The following is a 17,972-nucleotide window of genomic DNA, read 5'->3' on the forward strand; positions in this document are numbered from 1 at the left end:
CAAAATCTCAGACTCTTCTGAAACCTACTTACTAGACACTCTGGGGGGAGAGGGCGCAGGGCCGCCCAGCTATCTGTGCTTTAGTAAGCCTAAGAGGATTGTGCTGTACGCTCAAGGTCCAGAAGCATCATGTGCCCTCGTCTGTATAAAACCATCTTCCTTTAAACGAGTAGGATGAGGAATGGCATTGATAGAGGGAGAGAGGAGAGGCATTTCAGAACATGGGGAGGGTCCTAGATTTGTCCTAGCGCATCTCCAAGTGGCCATTTAATCAGTCTCAAGGGCTTAAGGTTAACAAAAGAAACTTTGTCGGTGTTGGATAAGCACAAACATAGGGCTACTGTCCCCTGCAATGTTAGGCACACTCAGCGGGTCACAAGGGGAGGTGGCAGGCTGCCCTTTCACAGAGGCTCAGCTGGCATGCCACATCCACAGTTATGCCCTGTGGGGCCATGCCAGGAGGGGTGGGGACTATGCATGCCATCCTCAGCAGTGCTGCTCTACCTCAGTTAGAGGCCTATCTACCGTGTTTCCCGGTGTAAAACCGGGTCTTAGATTAAGTTTTGCTCCATTGGGGCTTATTTTCAGGGGATGTCTTATTTTTTCATGTACAACAATCTACATTTATTCAAATACAGTCATGTCATCTTCTTCTGGAATATCGTCATAACGTACTAAATGCGTCCATCTGGCTGAGACTTAACTGGGGCTTGTTTTCGGGGTGTGTCTTATTTTCGGGGAAACATGGTAGAAAACTCTATTCTAGATTACAAACAAGGCACACCCAAGTGAACCAAAAGTTGCCTGCAATTATTGCAAAATGTTTTAAGAAACTGAAAGGAGTTTGCGTACTCAGTTGGGCAAAAGTTGGCAGAGTATGTATGACGCATAACTGACCTTGGGAAATAGGAACTCAGGTGAGAAAACAGCTTTCCCAGGTATCTGTAGGAGAAAAAGGAAGAACGGTGTCTGACAGAAACACAAGAAAGAGCTCTGGGGTTTAAATTGCAAGGGGAATCTGCCAACCACTGCCCATGGGCCCAGGCCTGTCACAGGATCTCTTAAACAGGCCATTCTCCAAGTGGCCTGAGCAGGCCTCCAATCACTAGTTGCCTTCGCTGTTCTGCCCATTATGTCTGGTCTTTTTCCATGGTTTGCTTAGACTCACTTCTCCATATGCCCATCCCTAGATATAGCTTCTTGGCTGGTGCCTTGGAACTTGGCCTCTGTCTACCCCTAACCCACCCCGCCTGCCTGATGGTAGTAACAGCTTAAACTAGACCACCTGTGGATGGACAGCCTGATGCCATCCACCTGTACAGAGAACCGAGCCCTGGGAGTATGTTCCTAGGAGCCACCTCAACCACCATGTAGCCTGAGCCCCGCACTTCCTTACAGTGGGGGAGCAGAAACGGATGTCGGGGCAAGCACGTGAGAGCGTGGGAAAGGCTTGGAGAGGCCAGGGTAGGGAAGAATTCTGGACGGACACATTTGTTTTCGTAGGGAGCATCAGGAGTAAACCCAGGATTCAGGGAGGCTGCAGTGCCTGTTTGGCAGCTCCCACACATGTGAACACACAACAGTGGGGGATTTCCAGACAGCTTGGGCACTGTCTCTGTAATAGAAGTTACTTCCCTTCTGAAGGGGTCTCAACTTCTCTATCTACATTAGTTTGCTGGGGCCGCCACACAAAATACCACAGACTGGTTAGTTTAAACAACAGAAATTTACTTCTCACAGTTCTGGAAGCTGAAAGTCTAAAACCAAAGGATCTGCCCATTTGGTTTCTCCTGAGGCCACTCTTCATAGTTTAGAGGCTGCCTTCTCCCCGTGTCCTCATTTCATCTAGCCTGTGTGTGTGTGTGTGTGTGTGTGTGTGTGTGTGTGCGCCCTGGTGCCTGTGTGTGTCCAAATGTCCTCTTCTTATAAGGACAGACATCAGATTGGATTGTGGCCCTCCCTAACAGGCTCATCTTAACTTAATCACCTCTTTCAAAGCCTGCTCTTCAATTATGGTCACATTCTGAGGTACTAGAGGTGACAGCGTCAACATGAATTTGGAGGGACACAACAGTATCTGAGTAAAGAATACTACTAACCCCAGTCTATTTCACTAGCTGAAGGAAGTGACTATCGGAGAGAATGTGCAGAGGTTAGAATCAGCAGGTCAAGTTTTGATTCAAGTGTCCCCTGCAAAATTTCAGAAAGTTCTGTCTTGTCCTTTGTTAACAGAAAAAAAAAAAATCAGTCCTTTGTGTAGAAACCATTTACTGAGCACCTCTCCACGCCAAACATTGTGAAGGTAAAGCAGTGAAAGATGAGAGAGTAGGTCCCCTGCAATGCAGGTCCGGTCTGATCTAATCAACAACAATTTATTGAGGTGTGCAGGTTAAAGACGTATCAGAGATGCTTGACAAGTCCTAAAGGAGCTTATAATTCTTGTTGGGGAGGCCAGACAAACTGCCCACGAGACAGCAGGACCACCGCCAGGCAATATATAACCAAGTTCTACATTGTGTGGTATAGACTTCTATTGCTGTTGGAATTTGGAACGAGGAAGATCAATGAGGCAGAAGGCAGACAACAGCTGAATCACTCTGACTAAAGCATTCACTAGTCTGCGCCATTGTTCATAAGATAGATTTTTCTGTTCCAAACAGTGAAGCTGGTCAGAAAGCCTCAGTCACGTGGGCGATCAAGATCTCCAGTTTCATTTCAAGTTTCTAAAATCACAAGATAATTGTGGTCTTGTTCTGCCACCCACCACCTACCACCAAATGTGAACTGAAAGCTCTCTCCAGTCAGCTTTTCACCCTTCGGGGTAGGTGACATAAGGGACTCCCTGTCCTGCTCTGCAGACACAGCTGACGGGGAACTTGCAAAGGGACAGGGCAAATGGGCTCAACCCACAGCACATTCCCACCGCACCCCATTCCCACTGCACCTCAGGCCCCTCAGCCCTCTGGCAGCGGTCAGTTGCTGTACATAATGCCCTTGTTGGTTTAGGAGGCTACTCATTGCACAGGGCATCAGCTGACAGGGTATGGGAAGACAGGGAAGGGGAAAAAAGGGGAGGAACCTATAGATTTAGACAAACTAAACCTGAGAGAGGACAGAGCGCCCAGGGTACTGAGAACCAGGACAGATTGTCTGGCCTGACACACATTTCTCTCTGTTACGCAGGGTCTCAGCTCCCGCTCCCCACATAAGAACGCAGGATGTGGGTAGGCCAAAAAGGAACACCCACGGAGCCATAGGTAGGGGAGTCACACCACTATATTCTCGCTGGAGGCTGGGTTGGACACAGGAAGCAGGAGCCACATTGTCCACAACCCACTGTCCTAACTGCAATCCATGCTTGCCAGCCGCCATCTTCTTGCTAGGCCCCATTTTTTCTGCTAGCGTAGCCGCGGCAGTTATATTAGTGGCCAATGGTTCACTGGTTACAGCTGACGGCCAACTAGCCACAGCGGATGGCCATCCAATCACAGTTGATGGCCATTTACTACCTGAGCCAGCACCTTTCCACATGAGGCCGAGAGCCTGGAAACTGCACTCCTGGCTCTGTCCCCACACTCTCTCCCCATCATTTTTAGGCTCAGGGTCCAGATTGGCCTGGGAGTGCAGCAGAACCTCCCCAGCTCTCCTCAACACCACACAAGCCTTGTGAAAGGCCCCTCTGTTTTCACCCGCAGTTCACGGCTGCATGCATAGCTCGTAGCTTGTAGTTTGGCGGGAAGGCTGCCACCTGGTTTCTCAGGTATGCTGAAGGCTCCCGAGTGGGGCCTCACTCTCCCTTATGTACATGAGTGCACAGGGCAGTGACCCAGCCCTAGTGATGGCCAAAGTACCTTCATTTCAGGTGATATGTTGGGAATATCTTTAAAACCTGTGAGAACTAAGTAAATTAGAATTTATTTTCACTGGGAGAGAAGGTGAATGTCCTAGGGTCCTTTAGTAGCATTTGTTGGGGTGGAATGGAGATCAGTAGGGCAAAACCAAACAAATGGAGGTGAAGAGGGCAAGCCGTCCAGAGCCCGGGAACCCTGGAGGAGCAGGCCCCACACAGACCACTGCTGGAGACTGACAGAAAAATTAACTGCATGGGAGGCAGCTGTAGGGTCACGGCATCTGTGGGGACAGAACCCCAGAGAGCAGTTTCCAGGCCTCACATAGAAAGGTGCTGGCTCGGGTAGTAAATGGCCATCAACTGTGATCAGATGGCCATCAGCTGTGGCTAGTGGGCCGTCAGCTGTAACCAGAGAGCCATTGGCCACTAATATAACTGCGTGGCTACGCTAGCAGAAAAACTGGGGCTAGCAAGAGCGGATTGCAGAGAGGCGGATGCCGCCAGTGAGAATATATTGGTTTGACTCCCCTACCTATGGCTCCGTGGGTGTTCCTTTTTGGCCTCACCATGTCCTGCGTTATGTGGGGAGCGGGACCAGAGACCCCGCGTTGACTCCCAGCACGACAGCATCCCCATTTAATTTTCCCTGTGTCTCTGGTGTGTGACTTCCTAAGGACACTAGCAGTTGATCAGAAGCATTGATTCAGTTTGAATATAACTTGAACAGGAACAGAGGGATGCTAATCAATCCTCCTTGAATTCCTAAGGAAAAGCCTAAATCTGAGCTTCCCAAGAAACACTAGTTTGCTGTCTCTCCCTCAGTACATCCACACAGCATCTTGTTTCCCCAAAAATAAGACCTAACCGGAAAATAGGCCCTAGCATGATTTTTCAGGATGACATCCCTGAACATAAGCCCTGATGCGTTTTTTGAAGCAAAAATTAATATAAGACCCGATCTTATTTTCGGAGAAACACGGTAGGTGCCTGGGAAATCCCAAATCTAAATCTTTGTGCTGAAAACGTGGGTTGAGAATTCCTGAGCCCTGAGAGCCTCCTTCCACGGCACCCTGGGGCGTCAGCGTGGTACCTCAGTCACCTCACCTCAGTCAAGGGCAGTGGACTTGAGTTCAAGCTGTCTCCCAGGAAGGAAAAGGAGACCCATAATCCAGGTACTAAATGGGTGGTGTGTTTTGTAGCAAAAACTCCTAGTAATAAATATGTTATCACTTGAGAACGTATATTATGCCAGATGCTTTACATATTATTTCATTTACTCTTCTAGGTATTATTATTATCATACCCATTGCAGAGATGAGGAAATGGAGTCTAGAGAAGGTAACTAGCCTAGAGCGTTAACAAGCCCAAGGTCACTGGGGAAGGTAAAACTGAACTCAGGTGACTCCACTGCCCACTCATAAACTGATGTTGTCAATTCTCAGCTACCATCCTGGTTGGTGCCTCGACAAAAATCAAAACCAGGATTGGAAAGGTCTTAGGAATAATATTCTGGTCCATCGGCAGCAAACCTACAGCCCACAAGCCAATTTTTTTATACTTTATTGAGGCATATATTACATATCATACAATTCATCCATTTCAAGAGTACAATTCAATGATTTTTCAATAAATTTACCAAATTAAGTTGTGCAACCATTAGCTTATGTATGTTTTAGAATGTTTTCATTATCCTAATAATGCTCATTTTACCAGCAGGTCAAATCTGACCCATAATATTGTGTTTGGTCCACCATATTTAAAATTTTTGTAAAAAAAAAGTTCTAGCTTCTAAAAATGAGACAATTTCACATAAACATTTTAAATTGTAACTTCTCTTAAAAAATCAGAAGATTGGGTAAAATTAGACCCTCCCTCATACAAAGCAAAACTAGTAGCTGTCCCTTTCAGTCAAATATGTACTCTCTAGTTCCTCATGAAATCAGTGAGGGGCCCAAGAGGGGTCCCCAGAACCACGGTCCCAAATGTTTGCCCTGCTGCCCCAGACACCTGGTTCCAGGGCTCTTGGCAGATGGCAGAACCGTTGTGGGTGCTTTGTTGTTATAAAGCTAATTCTTGGTCCTCACCAAAAAAGAGCTGCTTTTTTCATTTGTGCAGCCTTCTCTGAAAACAAAGCCACGTGCCTTGTTTTGGAGCATCATAATTAGGGTTGCTGATGTGGCAAAGGAAAGCGCAGAGTTGGCTTCTTGCTTTCTCTTTGGAATCCACATCTCCCTACACATAAAGGTGGAATCTCTCAAACCTTGCTTTTGGCTTACCTTTGCTAGACTCAATGCAGACACATTTCTCAGGGGGCTTGTGACAGAGTCGATCAGAGGATGACTTTCATTAGTTACTAAGGTAGACATTGCTGGTTGTCCACCCATTTCCTCCTTTGTACCTTATTATTTTGTTCAGAGTGACAATATTTTCAGGGAAGGTAGACCCAGATCTAGGGAGTAAACTATAATTGGTCTGACCCATGCTGGGACCTAGGCTTCCTGGACAGTGATTGGCTTAGAGTAGGACACATAGGACCTATTCTACTGAGATACATAAGGGGACACTGACATTGGTTGGGGGAGGCTTTTGGAGCAGATCCCCCCCTTTGCCCTCTTAGCTTATTGTCACAATGGTATGTGACAGTTGGTGCTCCAGCAGCAACCGCCTTGAGACCATGAGGCCAAAGCCGAGAGAATCACAGAGAAGCTGAAACAGAGCCCTGAAGGAGTTGAGCTGCCAAATCATCCGGACACCCCTTCTGGACTTCCTGTTATGTGAGATAAGATGTTCCCCATTGTTTAAGCCATATCTACTTACACATTCTATTATTTGAAACCAAAAGCATCCTGATGAGTGTAATATTCTAATCACAAATCCTGTTCCCAACACTAGGACACTTCCCTGGTTTCCATCATTTGCTCAATTCATTAACCATATTTGGGGTGGGTTTCTTATGTAATGTTGGAGTTTGTTTTAAAATCTCAAGAGGTGAGCTTTTCCTCATCTTAACTCCAGAGTTTATGTGCAAATGATACGCTCTAAAAACTGTTCTGCAAAAGACAGCGAGGTTAACCACAGAAACAAGCAACAAAAGCACAGACTTTGTCACAGCAGATGTATTTCCACTAGCAATCCTGGATTAAATTAACAAACAACCAAAGATGGTCACCTTTCATAACCACATACTAGTGGTCAGCTCTGAAGACCTACGGAGTGGCTTTGTTTGCTGCCAGCCTCCACCCACTGGCTTGTTTTAATTAGAGAATGAATAGTCCCTTATGTCAGGAAGGCTACAGCTGCTTCGAGCTCACCCTGCCCCAACACCTGGGGGAATAACATTCAGTCGCACTATTGTTGGCATGTAAAGGGGACAGCCTCAAGTACTGGCCACTGGCCCATCACGGTGCCCAAAGCTCTATTCACTAACATTAGCTTCTACCTACTGAGCACCCCACCACCACGTAGCAGGTGTCTTTGGTCCATTATTACTAATCCCTAAAACTACTCTGTTAAGTAGGATAATTATTAGGTAGGTGCAAAAGTAATTGTGGTTTAAGAGGTTAAAAATAATTGCAAAAAGTGCAATTACTTTTGCACCAACCTAATGCAATGCCCATTTCATAGACAGGGAAAGCAAGACTCAAAGAGTTCAAGTGACTGGCCCACGACCAAAAAGCTGGCAAGTTACAGAGCTCAGTCTGTTTCCAAAGTCTTTTTCCAAAGGAGAAAAGTCACTATGTTTGTAATTTACTTTAAAATGATTCAGAAATATCTATCATCTGTCTATCTATCATCTAATCTCTCTCTCTCTCTATCCCTTACACCATGCTGCACCACTGCCACTCAGATCCAGGACAAGAGAGTCAGAGCTGTCACCAAGCTCCTGGGAGGGGACGGAAGCTCCAGTTTACAGCAGTCTGGACAAGGGTTTTCTGCCATAGGGCTCTCACACCAGAGTCCTAAGCCTGAGGCCACCTCTTCAGTCCCAGTTGATAAAGGAAGACCCTCCGCGCTGGCACACATTCTGAGATGTGTTTGTAGCACCTGCCAAGGGAAGACCCAGGCTCCTCCCAGGCCACCTTCTGCCTCCTTCTTGCCTGTTCTCTGCCCTGGGAAGAGCCTCCTGATGACAGCCTCCATTATTAAGATAGAACCAAGGGCAATACTGGAATGTGCTCTTGCTAACAAATTTTAATCAGAATTTAAGCAAGCCTTTTAGATGACTTTCAGTGCAGAGGAAATATAAGGATAAAGGAACAAGTAACACAATGGGGAAATAATTAGATAAATTCACACTATGGAATATTATACATGAGAACTGGTTTAGCTCTTCAAGAGTCAAAGACACCACAAAAGGAGAAGCAATTTCTCTAGATTAAAATAGATTTGAGAGAAATAAAGACAAAATGTAACGCATGAGCCTTGATTGGGTCCTGGTTTCAACAAACCAGTTTCAAGAGACATTTGGGGGCAAATGGGGAAACTTGAATATGGCCTTGTTATTAGATTAAATTAGATCATTATTGTTCATTTTATCAGGTGTGATAATGATATTATGATTATATAGAACAATATCCTTACTTTCTGGATATGTATTTGAAGGAGAAAAGTCACAATGTTTGTAATTTACTTTAAAATGATTCAGAAAAATCTACCTATCATCTATCTATCATCTAATCTATCTATCTATATGATGATAGATTGATATTATAGAGCAAATACGACAAAATGTTAACCACAGTTGACTCTAGGTGATAGGTATATAAATATTCCTTTTACTACTCTTTCTGTTTTTCTCTGTTTCAAAAATAATGAAAATTTAAAAAAATTATAAGTTTTCAAATTCAATGAGCTGACTGACTATAGGAAGGAGACTTGAAGTTAGGGCCTCTGCTGGTCACGTATTGCCCACCTGGCCCCCTGTCTCGGTGTTCTGCCCCACCTGTTGGCCCTCTGCTGTTTCAGCCTGGCCTCTGAGGCTGCAGTGAACTCAGAGAATGCTGCGCCCCCTGGAACCAGACCAGGAAGCACTGATTGGACAACAAGGCAGGCTTCCTTGCTGGCATCTTGGAGATAAACATCTCTCCCATAAGGGCAGCTGCTGGGAGACACAGACGATGCGCAGAGACGCAAGAACCTTCCTGGGCATCTCTCCCAGTGTGAAGAGGAACAGGGTAACTGACACAGTAAGATATTAGTGAGTGAAGTCAACGTGTACCCCTTACACTTACGTATTGTTATGTGTCAGTTATATCTCAATAAAGCTGGAAAAAAGAAATAACAGTAAAATAATCAGGCGGGGCCTGATTATTTAGAACCATTTCCCAGAGTAGAAAGTTATCCCTGGCCTTAAAAATAGAAATGGTTGATGTTCCGCAAGTCAATGAACAGATTTAGCACGATTTCCATAAAATACTAACAATTTTATGGAACTTGACAAAATTATTGCATAACTCAGATGGAAAAAGTGGGCCAAACATACAGATGTGAAGAATATTTTTAGAGATTATAAGCTCTTTGAAGAGAAAAACCATACCTGGCTTGTCTATCTCCCCACCAAAACCCCCATCACTAGGATAGGGTCTTACACACAATAGGTATTCAAAATGTTTTTCAATCCAGTTGAAATGAGCAAATAACAAAGCCAACTCCAGAAGCCCAGCTGCCCGTGCTGACCAGACAGCCCTGTATGGACATCCCCGTGAGGCACAAGTTGAGCAGGGCTGACCCATCACCAGCAGCACAGAGAATCGAGGAACACAAAAGCCGAACCCAAGAAATTTAGCAACCAGATTCATCACAGCTGGATTTCCTCATACGGTGGCAGAGAAGGCCACCAAAGCGGGGACTACAGGTTCTGGGCCTTTGGACATTTGAATCAGAGATGCTGAGGTAAATATCACCGACAACTGACATTTGTAGGATCAGCCACTCCTGGAAATTCATCTAGAATGTCAGCCCTGCCCTTGGAGTTCAGAGAGACAGGCTCAAACATTGGTTCCACCAAAAACTCTTGAGCATAAACTATTGATCTCAGAGCATAAATTTCCTCATTGAAAATGGAGATTTTGACAGTATCTCTTCCAGAGAGGACTCCAATAGGATGCTATATGTAACACATCTGCCAAAGTGCATGGTCCATACAGCAGGCACTCAGTAAACAATACCTGGGGTCACTGTTAGCACTGCAAATGCAGGTAGCAGAGCACTTCTAAGTGCAACCTGCCAGAATAAACTCCTCGTGGCCGCTTTCTTACGTATAAGGAAGAAGTCCCACTATCGCCTTTCAAATACATTTATTAGTCAGCTTAATGATTTCCTTTCCCATGCCCTTTAAAGTTGTAGGGAGAAACGGGAGATGTGTGACAGAATTATCCTCTGATGGTTTCATGTGTATGTTTTGGTTTACCAACAGGTCAGTCAGCTCTGTGAGGATCAGGATTAGGTCATGTATGTTTTCTATATTCCTCTGGGTCTAGCAATGTCAGTCACAAAGTAAGTGCTAAAAACCAAACAAACAAACACTTGGTAAATTGAATGGCATCCACCTGAAGGCAAAGAACTCTGACTTCCATAAAGTGGAGCTCAGGAAGCTTGTCTGGAGGGAGGTGTGGTGCAAGAGAGCTGGTGGAAGGGCCGTTGATTCCGCAGAAACCTGCACAGGAAATGCTCAAGAAGATGGTATCCTGGCTCTTCTGCCCTTTAGGACTCTTGACCTGTAAGAGGGAAACTTCCAGAGCTTCCTCATAATGAAAGTTTTAGCTGGGGCCACAGCTGGAGCATCTAGGTTCAGGAAAACAGGCTGTGTTAGCAACCACCAGTAAGGGGTAATTTTATGGGGCTACCTGGTCTCTGGAGAAGGAAATGGGTTATAGACAAAGAAAGTAGCATTCTAAAAGCAAGAAAATCTGGAAAGTAGAAAAGGACCCTGAGATCAGAGCCCCTAACCCTGCATTTTACACGGGAAGGCCCAGAGAGGGGAGGTATCTGGCCAGGACCACCTGACTTGTTAGTAGTCAAGCAGGTACTTTTTGACGCGAAAGCCTCGGACTCCGTATTCCCAGCTCTTCCCACTCCAGCCAGACTCGCCCAGGAGACAGGCCTGCATTGCCAGTCCACAGTCTTACAATTCCTCTTTCCCCAAGTCTCCCAGTCACTCCTCTGCAGCCTTCCCCATCCCTCCAGCCCTGTAGTCTGAGGGCCACTGTACTCAGACAGCAGTGGGCTGGGATCTGTGTTCTTCCTGAATTGTTTCGGCTGCTTAAAGCAGCCGGTGGTCACCGATTACATGGGAGGGGAGGCAAAAGGCATCTGTGTTTCTTACACTGTCACCAACTGCCAGGCCCAGTGCCAGAGATATAGACCCTTTGTAAACCAAAGGGGAGGCAAAAAAAAGTCCTCTGGCATCAGATTGGCCTGGGGAAGGAAAGAGGGAATTGCCTGTGGAAATCCCAGCAAATGTTCTTATTTAAACAAACAAACAAACAACAAGAAAATGATAAGGTGGATAAAGAGGCAAGGCTGGGGGGAAACAAGCAAAATTTTGAAATTGCACTGTAGTTAAAGCCTGACTGCTACCCAGATTTTCATGTGCTGAGAGGGGAGGTGTGTTTATAACCTGGTCAAAAGACATCAGAGAAATTAAGCAGCCACCCAGCCTCGCCTCTAAACAATTTAGCATGCAAATGAGACATATACACTGGGAACCCAAATGAGGCTACCCTGAAAATGAAGGGAGGCGCTGGGGAGAAGGGAACTGGGGTGGGGCAGCCATCCAGTTTCCACCTGAGACAGTTTTCACTGGTTTGGGCTGGGCTAATACTAGGAGCTAGCTAGTGTGGCCTCCAAGGACAGAGCCCGCTCACAAATGGGAGCACATCACACCGGCGATATTTGTGTGAGTCGCTGCCAGTAGTAACCCAGTGGGGCTGCTTACCCAATAGTAACCACTCAGGAAGGCTGGGAGGGAGGGCATTGCCAAGGTGTTTGCATAGCAGAAACTAGCATATGGGGCCCAAAGAAACCCTTCTGAGTGGGTACGGGCGAGGTTATGCCCCATGCCTCTGGCGGTGTGGCTTTGGTTTCAGAACCTGTGGCTAAGGCAGAAGGACCAAGAGGGCCCCTGGCCGGGTTGCTTTCTCTCCTCCCAGCTGCTTCTGTCTCTCTCTCGGCTCCTGGACACAAAACAGCTGAGCAGATAAACAAGTCACCACCTGCTCCCTCCTCCCCCCTGACACGCTGTCCCCAAGTCCCACCCCTTCTTCTTGCACTCTCTCCCTCCACTCCTCCCTGAAGCCAAACTTCCCAGCTGCAGCTGCTGCAGCTTGCTCTCTCCCCTCCTGTGCCTGCCTCCCCAGCACCCCAGCACCCCCCACTTCAGTCCCCCTCCACCCCCTGCTCCCACCAATAGCAAATGAGGAACATGTGTACAGAGCCCTGGGCTCTCCCTCCTCCCAGAGCCATTTCAAACAAATCAGTTGTGCTTTCTGAAAGTAATTCGTGGAGCTCTGGGGTCCCCAAGGAAAAAGAGTTTATGGCATCCGCAGCCCTGGAGCCAGTGAGCGTCTGGCCCCTTGGCCCAGAGCCCCTGCACAGGGAAGCTGGAAGGAAGGGGTTAATGTGAGCAGAAGCCAGGAGGGGCCCAGCTCCATTTCAGGCGAGAGAGGCAGCTCCCTGGGATGAGGGCAGCAGGAAGCAGATCAGAGGCCAGGAGGCCAAGGCCCAGTTTAAACCCTGAATAAAGGCCACCTTTCTAGTAGTAGCTCTCTCTCTCTCTCTCTCTCTCTCTCTCTCTCTCTCTCTCTCTGTCACACACACACACACACACACACACACACACACACACGGCACGCTCTTATTAAAAGACTCTGGGTTTGATAGTCAGAAGCTGAGTTGGTGCTGTTTAATAAGTCCTCAGTGCCAACGACAGGCATTCCTGGGGGCCTTAGTGGGGGAGACTGGAGAGGAACCCTAGTACCTCCCCCTGGGGAGAGAGTGTGTGCAGCGAGCTGGGTGATGGAGATCCCCCAGAGCTTTCCTTGGCAATTTAGAGTTTAAATTTGGGTTACTGTTGGCTCACCTGAGTTCTGAGCATCTTAAGACACTATAACTAGGAAGACAGTATACCAGCCTGTCTTTACCTCCAAGCTTCTGTATTTCCTCAGAGCTCTATTGTTTCAAAAACAAGGCAGGGAATGGATTTGGAAAACAAATCTGCCTTCCATTTGCCAATTGTTTCCAATTTGTCTGCATAGCTCACTATTTTGTGGAAAGTAGCAGGACAACTGGACTAGATAGCTCAGAGCTGGGTTTGAAACAATGGCTGTGTGACCTTTGACAAGTTACATAACCTCTCTGAGCCTTGGTTTTCTCATTGGTAAAATGGAAATACTACCTACTTCACAAATGTAACTACTCTATATTTTTCAGGTGAAGTTAAGTGATAAGGAAAGTAGATGTAACGTACATAAAACACCAAGCATTCCACTGGGGCCTGTTTGGTGCTCAATAAAATAGTTTCCTTTTTTTTTTTTTTTGTATTCTATGTGAGACAAAATGGAAACACCAATTGGCTAATGGATAGAGGAAGTGGCAGGAGCAAAGGGTGCCAAACCCAGTGATTGTGAGGGAGCACTTGTAGGTCCAGTGGATAGGGGAGGAAGTACCAGGTGAAAAGTTCTCTGCGAGGAAGTCAGAGGACAGTCTTCTACTTGTAGAGTTTCTCATCCTCAGCGTCATCATTTTGGGCCAAGTGATTCTTTGTTGTGGGGGCCTGTGCATTGTAGGACTTTCAGCAGATGCCGGTAGCACCCCTCCCCCGAGTTATGAGAATCAGAAAGTCTCTAGCCACTGCCAAATGTCTCCTGAGGGTCAGATCACCCCTGCTTGAGAACCATTGCTGGGAGCTGGGGACTGGGAGCATAAGCCTCCCCTTAGGAGCCTGGACCCAGGCTGTGCTCATAGCAGGGGGTCAGTCGGTAAAGGACAGAAGGAAGGCTGTTCACCAATACCTTCTTTTAAGAAAGAAAACCAACCAAAAAAAAAAAAAAGTAAAAAAGAAAAATCTTTCTTTTCAGCGAAAGCGACTGCTCCCAGCCCCACGAGAAGGCAGATGTGGGAGGGGAGAGGGAGAGACAGCATCTCCCAGGACTCCCCAGGAATACTGCCTCTGAGGAAATTTCCCACTTCTGGACTTCGGTCTCACCTTGTTTCTAGAATTGAGGTGAATTTTTGAATCAACTGGGAAAATGATTCAGGGTGACGGGAGTCAGATCTGTTCCTGTCCTTATTCTGTAACTGAACTAATGAGCTGTATGCCCTTAGACAAGACATCTCATCTCTGCAATGGTCTTTGTTGAGTGTGGGAGCGGAGTCGCTGAGTTCTAAAGCCCCTTCCAGCTATAAGTCCTAAGGCCTGTGAACACCACAAATGTGGTTAAACCAACTGGGTAATTAGGGCATTGTAAAGTCCCATTTTACTGCACTGCAAACCAGCAGTATAATTCTCCACATGTCTTTGTTAAGAACTATATCATTGCCAAAAAATATTTCACAAGTTCCTATTTGTCATGCAGGGACTCTGGTCCCGCTCCCTGCACAAGAACGCAGGACATGGTGAGGCCAAAAAGGAACACCAACAGAGCCATGGATATGGGGTTCATACCACTATAATCTTGCTGGCAGCTGGGTTAGAGACACAGGAAGCAGGAGCCACATGATCTGCAATCCGCCATCTGCTTCTCTGCCAACCAACCAACCCCCCAGCATAGCCACGGCAGTTCTATTAGTGGCTAGTGGCTAACCGGTAACAGGGGATGGCCACTCAGCCACAGCGGATGGCCATCTGATTATAGCTGATGGCCATCTAATAACTGAGCCAGCACCTTTCCACGTGAGGCTGAGAGGCTGGAAACTGCTCTCTGGGGCTCTGTCCCCACACTGTTATATGGAAAGTACTGAGCTAGCCACTGTGGGGGATAGAAAGAAGCGTTTTCTCCTTTCCTTCAAGGGCTCACAATCTAGTTAAAGAGAAAAATAATTCCAATAAAAAGCCACAGATGAAAAATGCCTCATTCTCCAGTAGCTCTGATGTCAGGCAGGCTGAGTTTGACAGCTGCTTCCACCACTATTAGCCCTCTGGCAAGTCACTTAATCTCAGTTTCTTCATCTGTAAAATGGGCGTAACAATAGCATTTAGGCCACAGGGTAATTGTAAGAGTTAAATGAGATAGCACAGGTAAGGCAGTTAGCTTGGTGCTTGGCACATGGTTTCTGCCTGGGGCTACCTCTCCAGTGGGACGGAAAGCCTGAAAGCCGGACGTATTCTCCAAAGAGGACTCCCAAGGCCGAAAGGTGTGACTCCCCTTTACTCTCTTACTCCCTATCTCCTCTACTTTCGCCTCTTATCTGATCTTCCGGGGAAGTATTTCCAGTGACTCGCCAGGGTATCAGTCGGTAAGTGGATACCCCTGGGAATGTCTGTGGGGCGCCGGGAATTCCATGGGCCGGGTCCACGACCCACGACCTTAGTAGTGCAGGGCACACCTTCATAGGTAACTGTCAGTCAGTTCTCTCCTTCGCTCCCTCTCAGGTACACAGTAAAGCACGGGTTAAGTTTGAAACCCAGAGTTAGAAGAACCCTTTGGAGACTCAGGGGAGGAGGGCAAAGAAAAGAAAAGAAAGCTTTCAAAAAGTCCCAAACTAAATTATACTTGTTAAATTGAATTATACCAGAGATCCAAATCTCAAAATAGAAGATTTAGTGCCACCATTATAATCCCCGTCTCATCAATTAGTTGCCAAAAAAAAAAAAAATCGTTACCAGCATACTTTGATTGGCTGTTCTGCACCAGGTACTCTGCTATGCCCTGGGAACACAGAGACGAGGGAAGGCTCCTGGTCCGGAGCAGCACAGTGCCCTAGGAGGGCTGTGGCAGAGCACAGCGGGAGGGGCGTGGGCACGGGCAAGGCTCCTGGCCCTGATTCCAGTCACGTAATGTGTGTGCTGGGTCTTGCAGCATGGCCAGTGCTTTGGGCCCAGGTTAGACGTAGAGCGTTGCTGAGGAGGGAACACACAAGTAAAGGAGCTGTGCCATCTGTGCTTCTGGAGCTGTGTGTGGGATGAGAAGTGGTGAGAAGCAAGCCTGAACGTTAGTTCCCAAAAGAAGGGACCTGCACAAAAAGTGCTTCCTTTTTATCAGCCACACTGTTTCCCTTTTTGACACAACCACCGGGGAGATCAGAGATGATTTTTAGGCTCAGATGTTACAGCATTTACCTGAATCTAGGTTTTCTGGTGTAATTAATTATTCTCTTGTCTCAGCTTCCTTTACAGGCTGGACCTCAACTACTAACCTGGCTTTTGGTTTTAGGATATGGTGCCATTAATTATAAACTGCCTTTTGAATACAGATAGTATGAAAACAAACAAACAAACACATGATACAATGTGAGAGCGCAGTGACACCCTGTAGGGGAGCTCCACCAGGGGTCATGATGTGCCCTACTCACAGCACATTTGGTGTGCTGAAGCCAGCAACTGGCACCCTGTAGGAGCTCAATAAATGGCTGCTGGCTCAGAGAGCCAGGTAGGTGATGTTTCACCTGGAAGAAGCCTTCTCCACAGGGTCCACCAGGGCTGACCCACGGGGCCATTCACTGGGCCTATCACACATTTGGGTTCCACACTGGATGGACTTCTCTGTATGCTGTCCTTTAATGGTGTGGACTGGAAGCCCTACTGTTCCAGCCAGACGGCACACTATACCTCAAGGACAGATGCTTTGCTGTACATGTCTGTGTCTCGCAGAACTGCACCTAGCACATAGCTGGTCACAAAGCAGCCTCCCTCCCCTAGCTTAGGCTAATAGGTACCCACAATTCTTTGTAGTTGAACACAGATGAACAACCCTGACCCTTTCAAGTCAAGCTGAAGCCATTCCCTCTCTGACCTTACATTTGACCATAGAGAGTGGTATTGCTTTTGTTCATCCAATTAGCCAGTGGATATTTGATGAATGAACGAAGGAAAGAAATACTTCTTATTGGTCTTTGACACATTTTTCTCAACAGCATTATTTGACCCCTTCACACAAAAGGTGGGGAAGGGTAGGAGAAACTCCCAGCCTCCTACATAAGCTACAGAAGCTCCTAAAAAGCAGAGGTGGGGGTCAGACAGGCCTCTGAAAACCACTGCTGCACTCCACACTGGGAGAAGTTTGTCTCGGCTCTCACCAATAGCGTCAGGCCAAGGACTGGGCTGGGTGACACACAGAGGACCCAGAGGACCCATGTTCCACTATGCTAGGTGCTTCCTGCTGGCCCCAGGTCCTGAATGGCTTCCCACACACCTTCCTTCTTTCTTTTTCTTTCTCTCTCCCAGCCTTTCTTAGTAAAAGGACTCCCTGGACAAGAGTATCAGATTTCAGCTGTCTGTGTCCTGGGAAATTACAAGATCCTTTCCCCTTTCTCTTTTTAACCAGGATTACATACATCGTCAGGGCGAGTTGGCTCCTTGGGCCTGCCCAGCTGCTGCAGGGCTGGAGCACGCCAGAGCCTTCCCTGCTAGACAGACGTTTGGCAAAGTCAAGGAGTGGAAGCTCCTGGCCCGGCCGGGTCTCCCTCTTCTGAACCCCAGGGACACCCCCCCCCCCCCCCGCCCCGGAATTCTGAGAGCACTAGTCAACCTCGCAGAGGTGGAGCAGCTCAGGCTGCACTCCCTGGTCAGGCTTCTGGCCACCAAGCCTCCTTCCACTCTGTGGACAACTATAGCAAGAGGGAAAAATGGGAAATGCTGGCTTATTTGTGATCTGACTAGTGTTTAGAAAGACAAACATTTCTCAATACTGGTATATATCAAATCATCATGTTCTACACCTTAAACTTATATGATGTCATGTCAATTACATCTCAATAAAACTGGGGACAAAAGAAACAAGAGGCGAAGAGAATCCATGAGATTATGAGAACAATGAGGGGAGAAAAAAGAAGGCAGGGATCCCCATAAATTTCCTTTGGCCCTGGGCTCTAGGCACCAAGGGTGTGATAGTGGAACTGGGCTCTAAGCACATGGCCAAATAGGCCTTATTGAGGAAATTAGAAATGATCCAAACTATTGATTGTG

General features: G+C 47.0%; 1 protein-coding gene across 4 annotated transcripts in view; it reads right to left on the reverse strand.

Moving 5' to 3' along the window:
* Positions 1-17,972, reverse strand: part of ADA2 (adenosine deaminase 2) — a 58,011-nt gene that overhangs the window by 38,701 nt on the left and 1,338 nt on the right. For 3 of the 4 annotated variants that reach the window (XM_081059875.1, XM_081059873.1, XM_081059877.1), the window contains exon 2: positions 898-942. The exons of the other annotated variant lie outside the window; for it this stretch is intronic. The gene's annotated coding sequence lies outside the window, so the exon portion shown is untranslated. The remainder of the gene's footprint in view (positions 1-897; positions 943-17,972) is intronic. 4 annotated transcript variants of the gene reach the window in all.

The sequence above is a fragment of the Rhinolophus hipposideros genome (assembly GCF_964194185.1).
Source record: "Rhinolophus hipposideros genome assembly, chromosome: 9".
In the NCBI taxonomy this organism is placed as follows: Eukaryota; Metazoa; Chordata; class Mammalia; order Chiroptera; family Rhinolophidae; genus Rhinolophus; species Rhinolophus hipposideros.